Source organism: Notamacropus eugenii, chromosome 3 (assembly GCF_028372415.1).
Source record: "Notamacropus eugenii isolate mMacEug1 chromosome 3, mMacEug1.pri_v2, whole genome shotgun sequence".
NCBI lineage: Eukaryota > Metazoa > Chordata > Mammalia > Diprotodontia > Macropodidae > Notamacropus > Notamacropus eugenii.
The window spans coordinates 293476132-293498006 of NC_092874.1; the positions used below are offsets into that span (position 1 = coordinate 293476132).

General features: G+C 44.6%; 1 pseudogene; it reads left to right on the top strand.

Moving 5' to 3' along the window:
* Positions 1 to 1010: 1010 nt before the first annotated feature.
* Positions 1011 to 21214, top strand: LOC140532052 (alpha-aminoadipic semialdehyde dehydrogenase-like; annotated as a pseudogene).
* Positions 21215 to 21875: the final 661 nt, after the last annotated feature.

Sequence of the window (21875 nt, forward strand, 5' to 3'; positions counted from 1 at the left end):
CTAATTTCTACCAGGAACTGTTTTCTTCCCTAGAACCTGGAAGGATTAGGAAAAGCTGCTCAGCTTTCTGTCTTTTCCTCCTCCTTGGAAATACTGAATACGACCCTGAACAGGAACCACTGGGAAGGGCTCCTGCCTTGGCTCTCATGGCCCATGGCCCGGGTTAACAAGACTGTCTGGCACCAGACTGGCAGTTACCTTTTCCTGTGTATGCGGCTTTTGTTGTCCAGTTGGACTATCACTTTCTTTGCTACCCTTCCTTCCTTCTGCCCCCTCCCCTCCTTGACTCAGTCAGCTCTGATAATAAGTCTCATGGTTAGTTCATTGACTGGTTCAGGGAGGCTCAATGCAAAGAAGCCACCTGGATCTTTTGTTCGGCCTCTAATAATCTTTCCCATTTATGTTCAAAGAATCGTAGATTGGGCCTGGAAAGAGACTTGGAGCTCATGTAGTAAAACACCCACAGGTGTTTGACCTTTAGAGGCTCTTAGAGGTGAAATGGCTTGCTTTGGTCACCCAATTATGGTAAATGTCCCAGTTGGGATTTGAACCTCACCTGGTGTGTACCCAGCATTCCTTAATGCCTTTCTGTGCTTCCTCTTATATAAATTGTCCCAAAGCTCCAAACTGAGCTCATGCCCTGATCTTCACCCCACTCTCATCCCCACCCCATGACAAATTATTTTCACACCTCTAAGCACCCCAGTTGGGTCATCTATAAAATGAGGGACTTGCACTAAGTGGCCTAGATCTAACTTTATGGTCCTAAGCTCACTGTCTTTCCACTGGGCCTCCAACTGGAGGCAACAAGCCCTGGCTTTGTCGTCAGAGGACCTGGATTCAAATTCTCTTTCTGAGAACTGAATAAATAAAGCGTTTGTTTATTCAGTGCTAACTATATGCAAAGCCAAGTGTACTAAGTGCAGGGGATACAAGTAGAAAGATCAGACAATTCCCTGCTCTAATTCTAATTGAAGAGAAAGAAACTGCAAGTCAGTCAGTAAAGAACCATGACCCTTTCGGGGTCCTGTGGCGATGCCACAGTAAAGCAGATGGTGAAGCCTCTTCTTTAATGTCATTTCCACTGATAAAAGGATGTCAATTAAGGCTGTTTAAACCACCGGAGAGCACTAAGGACTTTGGAGACAAGAACCTTCCTTTCTGGGGCCTCAGCTGTATAGCTGCAGAAGAAGTGGCCAGGCTGCATGGCACCACAAGGGATTGCTTACCAGGATAATGGCCAAGGATCCAGGGCTGGAAGCACTGCTGTTCCTAAGACTGTCTCCATCAAGGTCTAAGGGCAGATGGTGATCAAGGTTGATGGTGGTTTTTGCTTGGCCTGGCATATGAGGCTTCCTGTCTCTCCCTCATTATACTGGCTGCCTTTGTGACTTGGGACCCTGGTTTTTTCCCTTTCCTTACTGGTAAAATGAACTCGGATCCTATGACAAAGTCCCTATTCCTCCCTGGCCTCAGTTTCCTCATCACTAAGATGACCTAGTTAGACCAGATGGCTTCTCAGGCAACATGATCTTGTGACATTGGCTCTGGGGTTCAGTTTCCTCATCAGTAAAATGGCCTGGTTGGATTAAGGTGGCCAGTTCTAAGTGTATGATCCCATGACGCTGCGAGATATCTCCCCTCCTCTCCCTGGGCCTCAGTTTCCCCTCCCTTCAGATGAGGTGGCTGGACTCCAGCTGTAATAATTTCCTGCTCTTTTGACTTCCCCACAGACTTTTCTCCGGCATTCCTGCGATCCATCTCAAGCTCTTCCCCACCTTCATCTCCTTTTCCAGTCAGTCCCTTCCCCCACCTCTCAGCAGCTTTCCGTGGCTTGGGAGGCGGTGGGAGAAGGCAGCCCCGGGCAGATTGCCACCTGGGTGCCAGGCCGCAGGTGTGCATGCCTAGGCCGTGGGGAGCATCCCACAGGCCAATGCACAATCACAGTACGCCCTTGTGTGTGCGCGCGCGCGCTTGTGCTCCCCTGATCGCCTGGGTGACTGTGCGGAACTGGGCAAGAGCCCCGTGGGCGGGCGTGGGCGGGGCTGGGCCCGGGGCTGCTGGAAGAAGCCCGAGGTGGAGAGGTGCCTCCCCCAAGGGGCAGGTAATGACACAGCCCCATGTATGGGCCTTTGTGTCAACTGTGGCCTTATAAGGGCAGAAGAGCACCGCCGGCTGGGCGGGGAGGCAGGAGGGAGGAGGGGATGGAGGAGGCGGGGACGGGATGCCCTGCCTCCAGTCCCGATACCCTAGGACGCGGCCCCCATCCCAACCCGCCCCTGCTCGGGAGAAAACCTCGCGATGCTCCCCGCCCCCCAACCGAAGGACCCCAGGAAAGAGGAAGGAGCTGTTTCCAGCCCGTCCGCCGCTTCCCTCCTCCAGTGCTGCCCTCTGGAGCCTCGCCCCGCAGGGCATCCCCCCGCCACAGTGGTCCCGAGCCTCTGGACCAGCAGGGCAGGCAGGCAGTGCGGTACAATGGTCAGCGCTTGCATGTGGGAGATTGGGAGTGGCTAGACTTGGGTAGTGAGAATCCAGCCAGACGCTGCCTCAGGTCCACCCAGCTCTCAGAGGTGTTGGGATTTTATAGCTGGGAGGCACGTAGGCCAATCCTCTTGTTTATAAAGATGAGTCCTACCTGAGGGGAATTGAGGCTGAGGTCCGTAGAACCCAGATTCCATCTCTATCCTGAGACTACAAGTTCAGGGTTCCAAACCCACACCCCACTGTAGTGTAGACCTGGCAGGAATCTTGAATTTCACTGAGCATACCGCCCCCCTCATTTTACAGAATTGGAAATTGAGGTCCAGAGGCTTGGCCTGGCTTGCCCAAGGTCTTGTGTGTAGAAGGTGGCCAGAGTCACGATCAGAACCTCTGGGCAAATTCCTGGACTTCTTTGGGCAAAAGAAGGTACTCAAATCTTAGGATCCCATCAATGTCACCAACAGCCACCACCAGGGGGTGCTGGTCTTGAGGCAGGGATGGGCTTTGTCCCTCACTTGTCCTCCCCAAAGCCCTACCCACCATCCTCCATTCTCCATCTTCTCCCTCTTCCCACCCTTACACTTGGTCTGACAACATCAGGGATCTGTGATCTCATGTGACCCCATGGGAATTCTCGTCTGGTGAGCTTGGAGCGCTTCCAGGCTTTCTTATCTTGTCTGGTTCTTGTCCACATGCTTCCATGATGCCTCTGGGGACCTTCCTCAAGGTCATTAATACTTCTGCAGACCCCTGCAGCCATTCAAACCAGAATGTGAGGGAGAAAATTGATCCGGGAGGTCATCACAGAGGGCTATGGCTCCAATCCTTGTGACTCCTAGACCCAAGGTGCCCTCTATCTCCCCAGTAAAATGTGAGCTCTTTGAAGACAGTATTTTACTTTTGTATTTGTGTTCCAACTGCCTAGTGCCTGTTAAACTCCCATGCCTCTTTTTTTTTTTTTTTTTTGTAACAGAGAAGGAAGTTGGAGGAGTCCCAGAGTCCCCATCCCTTTTTGGACAGATAAGAAAACTGAGGGAGGCCCAGGGGAACAGTGCTGTTTAGCGGAGAGCTGAACTCCTATTCAGGAAAGATTTGCCTTGCCATTTCTTACTAGCTGTGTAACCTTGGGGAAGTCACTTTTCCCCCTTGGGTCTCAGTTCCCTCACCTGTGAAATAAGAGAATTAGCCTACATGATCATTGAGGTGCCTGCCCTCTCCAAAAGTCTGTGATCCTAAGTGACTTGCCCAGTGTCACATAAGGAGCAAATCACAGAGGTCGTATAAGAACCTAGGTGTCTCCAATGCTAATCCTGCACCACCTCACACTATGACTGTGCCTCAGTTTCCTCATCTGTAAAATGCGAGGGTTGGACTGGGCAGGGCAGTTTGATTCCAAGGCATGAGTTTGGATCCTGGCTAAGCTTTTTCCCCTTGGACAGCTCAGAGGCCATCTTCTACCTGAGGCCTTCCTCAGTCTCCCAAAGGTGTCTGTACCCTCTTTACCCTGACATTACTTTCTATATATTTTATATATCACTTGTCTGCCTGGAGGCTTTACCCCTCCAATAGAATGTAAGTATCTCCATCATCTGAGGTAATGTCTGACATACTAGATACTTAATAAATGCTTGCTGACTGACTGAATAAGTGAATGGATGGATGGATGGATGGATGGGTGGATGGATAACGATAAGAGTTCACTAAAGGCAGTGTGAGCTGGAACAATCAGTTCTGGAGAACTTAGATTTTGAGGGAACCCTGCAGTCTCCACACAAATGACCTCAGATCTGGAGCAGCACCCTAGAGCTAAGGACATCCCCAAAGGGATGTCAGAGTGTCTCACCCCTCTAGTGGTCATCATGTGCAGAGAAATGATCCCAGGCAGGGATAGGTCCCCCAATCCAGACTGGTTTAGGTTCTAGTTTACCAGATTATTAGAGAGACAAGACCTCAGGCTATCTGGGACTGGTTCAGGAGTTTATTGTAACTAGGGCCTTCTTTCCTGCCTGGGGATGTTTTCTTTACTAAGAGTCAACAGAGTATGGATTAGTATTTAGTAGTTTTGGAGTCAAAATGATACACCTACACTAGAAGAGACCTCACAGGATGTTAGTGCAACTCCTTCATTTTACAAAGGCGAAAACTGAGACCCAGAGATGTTAAGTGGTTTGCCCCAGGTCACACAAGGAAGTAGGCAGTAGAGCTGGGATTCAGACCAAGATTCTCTGACTCCAAACCCAGCACTCTTCACTACACCATTCTAAAGGTCTGTGTTCAAGTCACATCCCCCCTACTTTGGATATGATTATAAACCAATCCTTTAACTCCCTGAGTTTCAGTCATTCATTAAATACCTGCTAGTTTTGGACAATTTGCTAAACTCAGAGGATACAAGGAAAGTAAATATATATATATGTGTGTGTGTGTGTGTGTATCCTTGCCCTACAGGAGTTTACATTCCAACACGGAAAACAAACGTTAAATCATCTCTGAGGGAAGGCTTTTCTGGGGATGGGGAAAGCAAGGAACTGGGAAAGGATAAAAAATCTAACCTCTGACAGAAGGTAGGATTTGAGCTGAGTCCAACAGAACCTGTACACCCTCTTCAATCAATCAATGCCATTGTGAGAGAGACTGGTTCATGCCCTAATCAGTCTGTATGAAAGAAATGATGGGGCACAGATTCTGGGAACCTCCTTGAACTCTCCTTGAACCTTCCCATTTCATCTGGTTTTTTAGACCCAAATCTATTACCTCTGGATTGCCCAGCCTGCTTCCCACCCCAACCCTCCATGGTCTGTTATCTCTTGATTGCCTCCAGCAGTTTCCCACCCTTGATCAGTCAACCTGGTCCCATCAAGATCCTCCTTAGACCCCTCCTCTCAGACTACTTCACCATCCCCAGATCCCTCTCACAGTCTTTCTGCATATAAGATCCTTCTTGTCTCCATGAAGGAGCTCGGATTCAATTTAGCTCAGATTCTGTCTGGCCTGTTTGTTAATACAAGCATCACAAATGGTGAGGCTTCTTAAGAGTCAACTCAATAGTGCAAATGTTTAATAAACATTTTTTTTTACTTTGGCTGAAAGAAGTCTTGAATTCAATTCTTTTGGGCAGGACCCAGGGTGTTGGTATTTTAGGTTCCCAAGTGCCCCAAACTCCAACATTATGGTTCCCTGACCTCAACAGAAAGAAGCTTTCACAGAAACCTGGGAAGCTTCTCTGTGCCTTTGGCAGAGGAGCTACCATTTGACGAATCAGTGATTTGTCCACCATGATGGAATTATCTTGGGTCTTTTCTCCAAGGCTACCTTACTATGAGTTGAGAAAGCTTACTTTCTACAGACATCTAGGCTGGGGTAGGAGAAGCATCCTTGGCATGAGGAATGCAGGTTTAGCACCATGCAAGCATATTTCTGCCCTGCTGTAACATTCTCTATGGGTGAAATCGCAAAGTCATTTTCAAACCCAGACCTCTAGTTGTGCTAAGTCATCTTTTCTATTCAGCAATGCTTCAAGCTATTACATTAACACCTGGTCCACCTTAAGTGGAGGACCCATATTTCCAAGTATTGCACCCCCAGTGGTATGAAAACCAAATAGGAATGGGCCCACAAGGTATATAAGGATCCTCCAAAGCTTGAGTTATGTGCTTTACATATTAACATCTACTGTATTTTTTATTTATTTTGTTAAATATTGGCCATTTGCATTTTAATTTGGTTCAGGCAAAATTCAGCAACTGGTATTTGACACCTCCGTCACATAATTATTTGGATTTTTCTAGTAATTTTTGAATGTTAGAATGGCTGTAGTAATTCATTGCATAACCCTTAATGGAGATGCTTCTGACCTCACTCTCTTATGTATGTTTTTATAGCCACCTTCCACCTCCAATTAATTCTCTTACCCTGATCTTCATGAAATCTATAGCATGTTCTATTTCACATATCAGTAGTCCCTTATGGATATCATCAACCTCCATCAATTGACAATATTTTTTACATTCCATCCTCATGTTCTCACAGTGTTGCTCGATAATATAAAGATTTTCTCAGTCACAAAATGACTTGATTCCAACAATGCAAATTCGAAATAGTAATAGCAGTGCCAATCACAGTTATCAGCAGATTAGGGCAATTATAAAACAGCTGGTGTTCTCCTAGACATATGTCAGAACTAAAATAGTTATAATTAAAAATGCTTTAATATAAAATAATTCTTAAAATATAACATTTTGAACAATAAAGTAGGGATTCTTGCTTAAAAGGCAGCCAAATGGAACAAAGAAACAGATTTTCAAATTCAGCACAGTAGGTAAACTCCCAGAGACAAAAGAGAAAATTAAAAAAAAGGTACTCTGCACAGATACCCCAGAACACCATACATACAATAATTAGCCCATTTTAAGCCAGTCTAATGGCTTCCAGGGTCAACATGGTTTCCTTTTCTTTGGCTTTAGATGAAAATTTAGATCCAATGAGATAATTGCAAACCATAAGACACTGTAGAAAGGCAAGTTATGATTGTTATAAAAAGTTCCGAATTCAGTCACAATTACTCTGCTTTCCAGCTAGGAAATTTCCTGATAGAAAAGGCAGAGATAGAGCTCATACCTTCTTTGTACTTGCCTCTAATTAGTCTTCAGGGCAGATACACTGGATAGAAGAGTCAGGAGGACCTGAGTTCAAATTCGGCCTCAGACACTTACTAGCTATGTGATCCTGAATAAGTCATTTCACCCTGTTTGCCTCAGTTTCCTCATCTGTAAAATGAGCTGGAGAAAGAAATGAAAACACTAGCTGGGTGACCCTGAGCAAGTCAGGTAACTGCTTCAGCTTCCTCATCTGTAAAATGAGCTGAAGAAGGAAATGGCAAACTAATCCAGTATCTTTGTCAAGAAAACCCCAAATGGGAACATGGAGAGTCAGACATGACTGAGAGACTAAACAGCAACAACCAGTTAACTAAGCTCTGGTTTCCTTGTGGCTGAGGAAGAATTCAGTTTGTTAGAAACATTGGGGCAATGAAACAACAGATTTACATTATGGAGTCCATTATCAGTTATCAGAAGAGGAAGTTGAGGAAAGAGCTGACCTTTTCTAGGGCCTTCCTTTGGCCAAGGTCACTATCCTCAATATTCCCCTCTTCCTTTTTTTCCACAGTTCAATGCTCCTTTTGCTCCTCAGATATGATGAAAATGCCATGCTTTCTCCAACCAGTCAGGCCCAGGCTCTCAGAATCTCTTGCACTGGAACTAAGATAGCTTCTTTGCATAGGCCAGAAACCATTCTCTTTCACAATGACTTTGAGGCCCTTTTCACATTGGACACTGATTCCATCAAAAAGTGTTCCTGCCTCATCAAGTCACCAGAGCTCAGATGAGGTGGCTTTGATGGGATGATGGGACCTGGTCCCTGAATTTTCCCATACATTTCAGTAGCCACCAGTCAAGGCATCTGGCCCACTGCAGCCCACCTTGATTACCTAATTAGCTTACTTGCTACTCCTTAATCTCATCTAGATCCTATCATGGTTGTACCTAGCACACTCCAGGCCTACCACTCCTTCATCCATCAAGCTTTTCACTGACTTCTTTTCCCCCGTTCTGGTATATGAGTACCAATCTCAGTCCCACTAAGTTGCAGATTCCCTAAGAATCTCGAGGTTCTGTTGGAGTTACAAATAAACCTTACTACTTTGACTGAAAGAAGGCTTTTCATATTTGAATTCTTTCCAGGCAGACCTCCCTGTACCCATACATTTCAGGGTTCCCAGAACCCCAAACTTCATCAGTTTGAATCTCATCTATCCACAGGACAATTAGGGTGAGGAGGAAAAATATTCCAAGAAGGACAGCCGGTGTGGAGGGATGAATCTGGGAGATGGAGTGCTGTTTGAGGCCAGCATGACTGGATTGTAGTGAATGGAGAGGAGTGAGAGACTGGAAATGTAGGAAGGGAAAAAGAACCTTAGGTGACAGAAGATTTTTCTGTTTGATCCTGGTGGAAACAGGGAACCACTGAAGTTTATTGAATAAGATTTGACACAGCCAGACCCAAGTTTTAGGGAAATCACTTTGACAGCTGAGTGGAGGAGAGTCAGGGAGGCCAAGCAGAAGGCTCTCCAGGAGAGAGGTGCTGAGAGCCTGCACTGGAATAGAGGCTGTGGGAGTGGAGAGAAGAGGAAGAGACATAATCAAGCAATGAGGAAGCCTTTGTGAAGCACTTGGATGCCATGCCTGTGCTGAGTACTGAAAAGGCCCGTGGAGGTGAGTCAGCAGTATGAACTAGGAGAGAGGCCGAGAAGATTTGGCAATGGGTTGTTGGATTTGTGGGGTGACTGAGAAGAAGGAATCAGGGATGACACTGAGGGCCTGGGAAGATACTGCTATCCTCAGATGGGTAGAGGGAAGGGTTTGGGAGGTAAGAGAATGAGCTGCCCAGGTAGAGACGTCCGTAAGGCCACTGGGAAGAGACCTGAGACCTATGTGCATCACAGGCCAATGGCATTTGTGGCTGAGATCACCCAGGGAGAGCTGGAGAGGGGGGAGAGGAGACTAAATCATTCAGGCACACCCTCCCTGGGAGGGTTTTTAAGAATGGCTCATAAAGGCTCCCTACAATCCTGGGAGGGGACTCCTCTAAGCAGGAAGAGCAACATTTAATGTGTGATAACAATAAGAGTATTTAAATTGTGTTGTAAGGTCTTGGCATATATAACATATGAAGAAATTGGGGCTCCTGGAGGGCAAGCCTGCACACTAGTGTCAGAAGAAGCAGGTGTAAATGAGAGCCTCCAGACTAAAGGCTCCTGCTCCCCCTCCCTAAGGCAGGCAGCCCTCGCCCACCCTCCTCTCAGCCATATTAGCCCCGATCCCTCCTTTTCTTGTTCCACTGAGCCTCATGAGAGACAGCCAGAGCTGAGGGTCATGGGGATGGGGCAACCAGTGACTTCTTCCATTGACTGTCCAAGGTGCCCAGGTAGTGCTTTCATCTCAAAGGCCAATGGGGGAGGGGGAGGTTGCAGAAAGAGCTTTCTTGCAGGCAACCAAAGCTTGGGCAGAGAGTTCCCTTCACACAGGGATGGTTGTTGTTCAGTCATGTCCAAGTCTTTCTTCTCTCATTTTACAGAGAGGAAACTGAGGCAACAGGGTACATGACTTGGGCAGGGTCACACTGTCTGAGGCCAGTCACTGGGACTCCAGGCCCAGCGCTGTGGCCATCTATTGGCTCTCAAAAGCCGAATTTCAGGATCAGTGTGACGGGGCAGAAATGTCTCTGGCAGGGAGGGTAACGGCAGCATGGGGGGAGGAGGGAAGAGACAACAGAGCCAGACCTCAATGAAACTATCACGTTTGTTCGGGTCCTTGCCCCACCCCAGTTCCACCCCAGCCCAGGTGTTTCCTGTCCTCTTCTTTAGGCTTGCTACTGGGGAAAAGAATTCTGTCGTCTTTTCCTGTTCCTCTCCATAAATGGAAATGCTCGCAGTGAATGGTGTTGGTCAAGTTCAGAATAGCAGCATTTTTGAAAAGTGAAGAAAATAATTAAATTTTTAAAAATTGCAAAAAAAAAAAAAAGTGAAGAAAGTTCCAGACTTGAAATTAGAGGCCCTGGGTTTGAGTCCCAGCTCCTCTGCTTGCTAGTAACTCATTTCCCTCTGGATCTCCATTGCCTCATCTGTAAAATGGGGATAAATACTTGACAGGGCTGTTGTAAGGAAGCCAGAGTCCCATGCAAACATGCATCGCTCTCACAATGCTCATTCTTTGGCCCTAATCTGGTGACTTAATGTGGGTAGAGAGCTCCGGGTCTTCTCTGCCCCAGCGGAGGCCAGCCTTGGTGTGCCTCATTGTTCTCTCCAGCTGCCTGAGGCACTGAGAGCTTGAATGATTAGCCAGTCTAGCCTCCAGATCTGTCCCACACCCACCCTTTCCACCTCACTTTCTCTGGTAACTTCTCTGGAGCTGGCCCCAGGATGACGTAAGCCCCTTGAGGGCAGGGACTGACATATCCCCTTTTAAGGGCACTTAAGGAGAGCCAAATTTGCAGCCTTTTCTTTCCTTCTTGCATTGGAGGCTGGAACCTGATCCCTCAGCTCATGCTTCTAGGAAGCCTCGCCCCGCTACTTGCACTCACATCCAATATGCTGGGGAGTGAATCAGTGGTTCCTTTAAGGAGATTTTCACTTAAATAAATCAATTCAGCAAACTTATTTAATAAGAACTCACTATAAGGAGAGGGTTGAGTGGCCCGATGGCTATAGTGTAGAAGTTAGTCAGTAGGACCAGAGTTAAAATCTGATCTCAGATACTTAGATGGGGCTTTACTTATCTTCTCTGTGCCTCAGTGACCTCCTCTGTAAAATGGGGATAATAAAGGCCCCTACCAGGCAGGTTTGTTGTGAGAATAAAACACAGATAACATATGTAAAGTACTTAGCAGTATTAATGCTAACTGTTATTACTATTATCCACTGCTTAGCTAAGTGGTCAAGCAGCTAGTGTTGGACACAGACTCAAGAGGTCCTGAGTTCAAATTCTGCCTCAGACATCTAGCTGTGTGACCTTGGGCCAGTCACTTAACCTCTGTTTACCTCAGTTTCCCCATCTGTAAAATGAGGATAATAATAGCACCTACCTTCCAGAGGTGTTATAACGACAAAGATGAGATAATATTTGTAATGTACTTTGCAAAGCTTGAATCTATAGCCACTAGTGGGGCCAAGGAGGCTTCATCTCAGACAGCAACAATTTAGAAGGTGTGATGTCGGCACCAGAGATTCAGCTGTGGAAGAGGAACCAATCTTAGCATCTAGTTATCAAGAATAATTACTATAAGGGTTAATATGTCGATGTAATGATTATATTAAATTAATATAACGATTAATATGCAAATATAGCAATGATATTAATTAAATTATAACCATATCTTTATATTATGATTATGCCACTATGCTAATACAGTAATATTAATAACCACTATATTATCCAGATAGTAGTATAAATAGTTAATATTTTATTAATATGATGATAAAATACCAGGTGGAGTTCTGGTGGGTGGCAGGCTCCCACTCAAGTCCTCCCCCTACTCCCCCACTGCTTCTGGTCTCCTGAGGTTGAAGTTACATTATATGCTACTTTTCCCAGGAATGTTTCATGCCTCCTCTCAGGCACAAAGCAGAATAAAGGAGGCCTCTGATGCTCACCACCTGGGACACCTTGGGCAGACAAGTCAAGGAAGCTCCCTGAGCCTTAGTGCCTTCCTTTGCACACTGAGCCATCCTTTATACATTAATTTATGTATTCCAAACCATTCTTCAGAATGGCCTCTGAGATCCTTTCTGGCTCCAGATTCTTGATCTAGGACCTTGAGCCAGGTGCATAGATTTCTGTGGAATCAAATTATTTAACTAACAAATCGCAGTACTATCTTTTATCCATATACATAACTTCTCAGACATTCTAGGGTATTTTACTCACTTATTTCATTGGATCATATGCCCTCCCAAATTTACAAATAGGCCAACACATTGCTACCATACTAATTGATTTAAATTGATGTGAAAAAACTCAACCTAAAGGTCAAGCAAACCTTCACAGCACCATATCTTCATCTCTTACCTCCACCCAAAAGGTTTTAATCAAAGGGTACTTCCTATCATTTATATGTCTATTCCCATAATTAAAATTGCAGAAATTCACTCAGAGATTACAGCATGGAATTCCACAGAGTGCTGTGGAAAGATTCCCTCTAGGAGCAGGAAGCTGACTTGATGGAAAAAGTGGCATCGGAGCAGGGCTTTGAAGGATTAATGGGATTTCAGCAGGCAGAGAGTGTTGCTGATTTCAGCAAAGATGGGAGATTGGGAAGCATGCCTTAAGTTGGGGGTCAAGTAGTCCAGTTCCATTGAACAGAGAACATAAGGGGAAAGCAATCGTTGTGTGAGGGAAGGGTCAAAATCATCCCATTTTGACTCTAACATCTTGAATAGGTAAAAACTAGATTGAATTGGACAGATCAAAACTGAATGTGAACAGGGCCTGTACACCTCCCTGAATCAGTCAAAGTCATCTGTTAGAGACTTGGTCATGCCCTAAGCATAAAAGGAATATATAATGTAATATCATATCATATCAAAAGAAGAAACTATCTTAGATTTGGGGGGAAAAGATTTTGAGTATTTGAATCAAGATGTTGGAAAAGGCATGAAACAAAAGGAGAACTGAGCTGGTAGAGAAGGGAGATATGGAGAAGAGTTTTTAACTCTACAGGCATCTTGCAATGAAGAACACAGGCTGGGGGCAGTAACAAGAAAAGGTCAGATTCTCTTTTCCCAACTCCCTCTCCCAATGTCTGTTCACAGGCCGTGTAATATAATCTGCTGTTCCTTTACCCAAAATATTTCCAATAAACTGAATTTTGTCCCAACCACCAAGAGCATATCGAGAGCTAGATCTAAATCTAACATTAAGCAGAGAACCTAACTTCTGCCCAGGTCTTACCAGTTTTTCCAACTTGAGGCTTAGAGTAATCATAACTGAACTCAGAACTTGATTTCCAAAAGCCCTAGAGGAAGAAGCCAAATGAACTTTAGGGGTCATTATACTGCTCTGTAGGTTTAGAATGAGTCAGTTATTGTAACAGGATATGTCAATAAGATAATCGATTTGGAACTGGAAAGTATCTTAGAGGCCACCCAGTCAAGTCCCTCATTTTACAGATGAGGAAACCGAGGCTCAAGCAGATAAAGTGATTTGCCCAGGATCACATAGGTAGTTAAATGTTGGAGACAGGGTTTAAACCCCAAAGTATTACTAACTCAAAAATCTAATTATCAAATCTACTGCCTCCAGTGCTTTCCCCCAAGGAATGATTTCTTACAACAGGAATTCTTACCCCAGGGTCCATAACTTGTTTTTATTAAATATCTTGATAAATATATTTCAATGTAATTTTATTTATAATCATAAGTGTTCTATTTTGTGCATTTGAAAACATGTTTTTGAGAAGGAGCCTGTTCTTGGCTTTCACCAGACTGACTGCCCAAGGGGTCCATAATGAGCCCCTGCTTTAAAGGAAGAATTTCATGCTCCTTAAAGAAAAGGAAAGAAGCGAAGGCCAAATCTCTCAAGGAAGCCACCAAGTAGTTCTTTTTCCTGTAAGTTTCTCTGGGGGAGAAAATGCCACTCCACCTGGGAGGAAAGTCAGACAATGAGGCCCTTCCTCCTCCTGGCCTTACTCCAGAGTCACTCTGTAGACTGGGGAGAAAAAGGGGGTGAAGGGTGCAGAGATATGAGAGAGAAGAACTTCTCTCTCGATTATTCTGGGAAAGGCAACCCCAAGAGAGGAACCAGCAGGTTAATGGGACTTGCGTGGGGTGTGTCTGATTGTAAGAGAGAATGTGTGTGCCTGGGAGTATGAAGCTTGTGAAAATAAACAGTCTTAATCTTCTCAGGCTGAAGATTGGGCTGAGCAAACACAGATCCCTCCCCAATTCTTTCCAGCCCAGGAGGGGAGAGAGGAAGAGGGTTCAGAGATAGCCCTGTCCAGCCACCCTAGGGCTCTCCAGGAACTCCCAAGGATGTCCCCAGGATCTCCAAGGCCTGAGAGAAGAGTTAATGCCACAATCCTAGGAAGAAGAGCAAAGAGAAAACCTAGGGAGAGAGAGGGCCACCTACAGAATGAGAAAGCTAAGAGGGAGCTCAGGACAGAGAATAGGAGAGCTGGGCTGGGAGGGATCTTGGAACAGGGAACATGGAATAGCCCATGGAATGTCAAAGGTCAAGGGCCTTTAGATTAGAGCACCTCATAGCTCAGAGGGACCTTGGAACAGGGAATGTCAGAGGTAGGAAGGGTCTGAAAGAGAGAAATCATCAAGTCTGCCCCCCTCACCTCACAGAGGAGGAAACCCCAGAAGGGAAAGACTTCCTTAAGGTCACACATGCAGGGGCACAAGCAAGTCTCCTAACTCCCAGTTCTCTGCTCACCCTACTAAATTTTCCTGTCCCTCCATTTCCCCTTTCAGAAAAGCCAGGGAGGCAGAGCTGGTTCTTTCTCTTGATGACTGGGCTTGGGGAGGCCTCAATGTGGTGGGTGGTGAAGTGTTGAGCAAACACTGGGCCTTCTGCTTGCCAGGCCAAACCGGCTATTTGGGAGGCTAATTGCTGTCACTTTAAGAGTGCCTTCAGGCCTGGCCAGCTCCAAGTGACCCTGCCTCCCTTTCCCAGAGCCTGCAGCCAGAACCACTTGTACAGAGAGACAACCAGTGGTATGTGCAGGGGCCCAGGGAGCCATTTAACTGAGGACCAAAGGTTGCCTTCCTGGGAGGGGCCTGGTCAGGCCCCAATCATCCCCACTCTCTTCCAAAGGCAAAAAGGTTAACCAAACATCTGGAAAGTATTTCCCTAGAGCATCTGGAGGAAAGGCAGCTCCCTCCCTGGTAAAGGCAGCCCCAAGCTAGGGACAGGCAGGCCGCCTTCTGGCCTCTTTCTGCTGTGGCTTTGTGACTGGACCTCACTCATGAGTTATCTGTCTCCCTATCCTAGGCACCGGGTTGTGAGCAGTGAGCAGAGAAGGGGTCTGCCCAGTGCCCTGAGGGTGAGAGGTGAGAGGGAAGCTGGGAGTGAAGAACTTGGGGCTTGGAGCTCTAGAAATTGATGCAATGTCAAAGTAGGAAGGGGCCTTAGAACTCAGAATATCAGAGCTGGGAGGGGCCTTAGACAGAGAAAGTGAGAGCTGGAAGGGGCCTTATAATATGGAATGTCATAGCTGGGAGGGGCCTTAGAACAGGGAATGCAGAGTTGGGTGAGACCTAAGAACATGGAATATAGAGTTGGGAAGCACCTTAAAGATGATCCATACTCCAGCCTCCTCATTTTACAGATGAGGAAACTGAGGCTAAGATAGGGAAAAGTAACTAGCTGGAAGTCAGTAACAAAGCTAGAACCAGAATCTGGTCTCTCAGACCCCTATCTAGAACAACTTGTCCCCCTTTCGAAGTAGGACCTTGAGCTTTTGGGGTGGCTAGAATGGGTTAGGGGGCCAAAGGGATGAAGGGCTGTGCTAGAAGAGAAGACAAAAGAGACTCCTGGAGCTGCTTTCTCTTTCTCCCATCCCCTTGCAAAACCAAATTGGGATGTTACAAGTATTAGAGACAGCCTTGGCTTCTCTAGTTCTGGCCAGGTGGGCTATAGAGCAGAGGTCACTCAAGGCTGCTGATGTTTCCATTCTTCGGTGTGGAGGTCAGAGGCTTTGGCTCTTCCTGGCTGCAGGAAGGTATTCAGGTTTCGTCTCAGGAGGTGGGTACTGGGTTTAAGGTACCAGGACTAATTGAGAGTCACAATCACAACCCCCGCCCTTCCCGCGGTGATCAGCCATGCTCGTCTGAGCTGAGCTGAATATTTTCGTGGAACTGAAAGGGTAGTGGAGCTCAGGATAAATGGGTTGTCCTTTACCTGGTTCCTTCCTGCCTGAAGCCTCTCCTGGTCTCCACCTCCAATGTGCTTGGTATTTATTCTTTCTGTATTCTGCAACCACTTATATGTGTACAGTGTTCTTTTTCTCTAGGAGACTGGAAACTTCTCCAAGTCTTGCCTAGCATATAGTAGGCATGCAGTACGTGCTCATTGCCTTGACTTGTTGATGAATAGGGTCCCTTGGTCAGGAGTCAGACCTCCAGGGGCCACTTCCAGATCCTCATTCCAATCTGCCCCTTTTGTCACATGGCTTTGTAGGAAGCCAGCTTCTGGTGAATCTCAGAAGTCTCCTCTGGAAAACAGGGGGCATCCTCTTGCCCCTCCTCTATCCCTGCAAAAAACTTGGGGCCATTCTTTAAATACTTAAAAATTAGAAAAACAAACTATAAGCTTGACAGCCATCAACAGAAACAATCCCATGGAAATGCAGTTAGGGGTAAAAATCTCACCCCAAACCCTCAGTTTTCACTGAGGCAGAGCTAAAGGGATTAATTCATAGCTAACAAAGGAGCAAAGAAAATGCTTTTGTTCTGTGTCTCCTACCAGGCCTGCCTCCACCACCCCTGGCCCTGCTAGCTTTCCTTTTCTTTTTTCTACATGGTTGTAGTCGGCATGTACAAAGTCCTAGTTTCCCTCAGCATCCCCTCTTACAGCTCCTTTGTATTTCCTTGGGTGTTTCACCATTACCACTTTTTATGGTACTATAACATTCCATTTCATGAATAGACTGTGATCTACCCAGACTCCCTCCAGTTATTGGACATGTAGGTTATTTCCAGTTTTGTTTTTTTTTAGTACACATAGAGGTGTTATTAACATGTTTTTGGCAGCTAAGTCTCCCTTCCTCCTACTTTTTTTTTCCTTTTGATATTGAGGTAGAGTTAAGATCATTTTCTAGATCATAGCTCTAGAGTTTTGATGACCTTAGAGTTCTTCTGGTCCAGCTTCCATCTCCCTTTTACCCATGAGGTTACTGGTACAATCAGTAAGTCAAAAGAAACAGTTCATTCTTTGTAACATTGCATTGCCATATTGTTTTCCAAAACACAGAAGAGGCAGCATAGTTCTACAAAACTGATGGATTGAGAGAGAGAGAGAGAGAGAGAGAGAGAGAGAGAGAGAGAGAGAGAGAGGAGACATAGGTTCAGACTACCCTTCTACTTATTACCCCATGAGACTTGGGACCAGGCATTTCACTTATTCGGGTCTCAACTCATCACCATCTCTCAACTTGGACTAAGTGACCTCTGAGGTCCCTGGACACTCTAAATTTATAATCCTATGCTTGCACTGGATTACAATCCCACTAAAAATGTACGAGGACCTGTCTTCCCAAACCCTGACAATGTTAGATGTTTCTATTTTTGCCAAGGCATTCTAGTGGCTATAAGGTGGTATCCAGAATCATATTTGAATTTTGGGTCTAATTTACTACTACTCAAATTGTGCCTCCCTAAATTATAATGTCTAAGTCACCTTCCTTGATTTTTAACTTGCTTACTGACTTACTTGTTGAACTGAACTGATTTAATCACATGAATGAAAACAGGACTTACTATATGCCAGACCCTACTAAGTGCTGAGAATGCAAAAGTAATAGAGGGAGACTGTATGTCTAGGGAAGATACAAGCAGAAGGAGAAAGGGAGTAGTTGAGGAGAACTAACAGGTACCTCCCCAGCAGCACGCCTTGGGGATGGCCTGGAAGTGTCAGCAGTACCTAGTGGCTCGAATTGGGCAAAATGAGGTGAAAGGTCACCGGCCAGAGCCCACAGCCCACAGAAGTAGGACTTTGAGTTCTCATGGGAGGAGAAGACCAGAAAATAGGTGTCACGGCTTGGCAATGGTTCGGAAGTATGACATGATAGAAGATCACTTAGAGATATGGATGACAGCTGAATATGGGAATAATTCAACAATCTACCTTCTGTCTCCTCTAAGAGAAAACCAACCTTGGTGGGAAATAGAGCAGCCCTTGTCCTGACATAATACCAACATGTAGTAGTAGTAGTAGTAGTAGTAGTAGTAGTAGTAGTAGTAGTAGTAGTAGTAGTAGCAGTAGCAGCAGCAGTAGTAGTAGTAATAGTAGCAGTAGTAGTAGTAGTAGTAGTAGCAGCAGCAGCAGCAGTAGTAGTAGTAGTAACACCTGGGTAGTGCCCGAGAGTTTACAGAGTTTTTGATAGTCATTATACTGTCCCTAACCTTTATTCTTTCTCTGCACATCATTATAGGAAGGAAGCTCTACAGATGCTAGAACAAACCTGCTACCATTATATCTACTTTGCTGATCCACCAGCCCCATTATACCCGGTTGAAAGAGCTGGGACTCAAAGAAGAAAATGAAGGTGTGTATAATGGCAACTGGGGGGATGTTATTACAAATTACTGTCCAGCTAACAATGAACCTATAGCAAGAGTCCATCAGGTCAGCCTGGTAGGCTATGAAGGAACACTAACAAAGGCCAAAGAAGCCTGGAAAATAGAGGCAGATACGAGGAGAAATAGTAAGACAGATTGCTGAAGCCTTGTGACAGAAGATCCAGATCTTAGGAAACTTGGTACCTTTGGAGACAGGAAAAAAATCTTAGTGGAAGGCATTAGGGAAATTCAGTAGTCAATGGACATCTCTGACTATGCTGTTGGCTTGTCTTGAATGAGCAGAGGACCTATTTTGCCTTCTGACCAGGCCATGCCCTCATTGAACAATGAAATTCTTTGGGCCTAGTTGGCATCATCACTGCATTCAGTTTCCCAGTGGCTGTGTTTGGCTGGAAGGACTCCATTGCTCTGATCTTTGGGAATGTTTGCCTTTGGGAAGGGGCACCAACAACTTGTCTCATTAGCATAGCTGTCATAGATAGTGGTCAAAGCTTTGGAAGACAATAACCTACCTGGCGTGATCTGTTCCATGACATGTGGCATGGCAGATATTGGCACAGCAAAGATGAGTGGGTAGACCTGCTGTCCTTCACAAGAAGTACCCAAATGGGAAAACAGATGGCAGTCCTGGTACAGGAGAGGTTTGGGAGAAGTTTGTTAGAGCTGGCTGGAAACAATGCTATTCTTGCTTTTTGGGAAGCAGACTTTAATTGAGTTATTATTTACAGCTGTGGGGACAGCAGGCCAGAGATGTACAACTGCCAGGTGACTGTTTTTGCATGAAAGCATCCATGATGAAGTTGTGTGTAAACTTACAAAGGTATATGCATAAATTTGCATTGGAAATACATGGGATCCAAATATTTTCTACGGGCCCCTCCACACCAAAGAGGCAGTAAAGGTGTTCCTTGGTGCAGTAGAAGAGGCCAAAAAGCAAAGTGGTCAAGTGGCCTATGGTGGGAAGACTATAGATTGCCTGGGAAATTATGTAGAGCCAACAATTGTGACCAGTCTTAGAGATGATGCACTTATTTGTTCATGGAGAGACATTTGCTTCTATCCTTTCTGTCTTAAAATTCAAGAGTGAAGAAGACTTCTATCCATGGAATAATGAAGTAAAGCATGGTCTTTCAAGCAGTATCTTCACAAAGGATTTGGGCAGAATCTCTCTATGGCTTAGGCTGAAAGGGTTCAACTGTGGTATCTTAAATGTCAACATTCCAGCAAGTAGTGCTGAGATTGCAGGTGCATTTGGAAGTGAGAAGCATTTTCTGATAGTGGCAGAAAATCAGGCCATGATTCATGGAAGCAACATATGAGACCATCTACTTGTACCATCAACTACAGTAAATACCTTTCTCCAGGCTAAGAAATAGAGGGGTAGACTAGTGGAATAGGTTAGGTACTCAAGACACAGTAGTCAATTAATATAGCAATCTACTGTTTAATAAACCCAAGGACCCCAGCTTCTGGGATAAGAACTCACTGTTTGACAAAAACTGCTGGGAAAACTGGATAATAGTGTGGTGGAAAATGGTCATAGACCAATGCCTGACACCATACACAAGAATAAAGTCCAAATGGATACATGATCTAGGTATAAAGGCTGCTACTATAAACAAATTGTGGGAGCAGGAATAGTGTACTTATCAGACTTATGGAAAATGGAGAAATTTATGACCGAACAAGAGATAGAGAACATTGTAAAGTGCAAAATGTTGATTACATTAAATTGAAAAATTTTTGCACAAACAAACCTAATGCAACCAAGATTAGGAAGAAAGCAGAAAACTGGGAAAGAATTTGTACAACTAATATCTCTGATAAAGGCCTCATTTCTAAAATATATAGAGAACTGAGTCAGATATGCAAGAATACAAGTCATTCCCCAATTGATAAATGGTCAAATGATAAGAACAGGCAGTTTTCAGAGGAAGAGATTAAAGCTATCTATAGTCATAATGAAAAGATGCTCTAAATCATTATTGATTAGAGAGATGCAAATCAAAACAATTCTGAGGTACCACATCATACCTATCAGACTGGCTAACATGACAAAACAGGAAAATGATAAATGTTGGAGAAGATGTGTGAGAGTTGGAACACTAATTCATTGCTGGTGGAGCTGTGAGCTGATCCAACCATTCTGGAGAGCAATTTGTAACTATGCCCAAAGGGCTACAAATATGTGCATACCCTTTAACCCAGCAATATCACTGCTAGGTCTGTATCCCCCCAAAATCATAAAAATGGGAAAAGATCCCACTTGTTCAAAAATATTTATAGTAGCTCTCTTTGTGGTGTCCAAGAACTGGAAATTGAGGGAATGCCCATCAATTGGGGAAGGCTGAACAAGTTGTGGTATATGAATGTAATGGAACACTATTGTGCTATAAGAAATGATGAACAGGAAGACTTCAGAGAGGCCTGGAAGGACTTATGTGAACTGATGCTGAGTGAAGTGAGCAGAACCAGGAGAACACTGTACACAGCATCAGCCACAGTGTGCAAGGACTGTTTCTGGTAGACCTAGCCCTTCACAGTAATGCAAGGACCTAAAACATGCCCAAAAGACTATTGAGGCAAAATGCTATCCACATCCAGAGAAAGAAATATGGAACTGGAACTCAGAATGAAGCAGAATATTTTCTCCTGTGTTATGTTTTGTTTTGTTTTTTATCATGATTTCTCCCATTCATTTTAATTCTTCTATGCAACATGACTAATGTGAAAATGTGGTTAATAAGAACGTATGTGTAGAATATAAGATTGCATACTGTCCCGGCAGGGTGGGGAAAGGGAGAAAAAATCTAAGACTTATGGAAATGATTGTAGAAAACCGAAAACAAATAAATTAATTATTAAAAAAAGACCTTTTTCCAGTACAAGAAATCAAGTTTCAGTAAGTGTTTGAGATTTATATGACCTTCACAATCATATTTCAGAATGGGCAATAGTCTCTGCTTTCTTACTTCCTTGATATTTTTCTAAATTGTGGGCCTTTTTTGGGGTCAAAGATTGCAAGAAAAGCATGATGACATTTATTTAGATGGATTGAATTATTTCTCATCCCCATTTTCTTTTTTAAGGCAAATATTGGGCTTGAAATTAGTGCATCCATTTGCTTAATAAAAGTGAAAACTGATCAAACCTCTCATTAAATAGACAAGGGTTAATGAACTTGGACTCTTATCTGCCGTACAGTGGCAAATGCTCCCCATTTTTGAAGATGAAACTAGCCTTAGATAACCTAGGTTTTAAAAACTGCCCAGTCTTATGCTCATCTGTATCATTTCAAGTAAAAACATGCTAGTTTAACTGGAAAAACTTATGAACAAGTCAACTGATGGTGAAAAAAACATCCTAGACTATATTGACCACTATTATGTTAGAGTAAATGTATGTTCTTAATTGTATTGTGAAGAGGGCCATGGATGACATGAAGTGAATATTTCTACAGGTATAGTTGGAGGTATGTATATACATGTATGTATATACATGTAGAATGATCTCATGCCTGCAGTACAGAGGGCTTAGT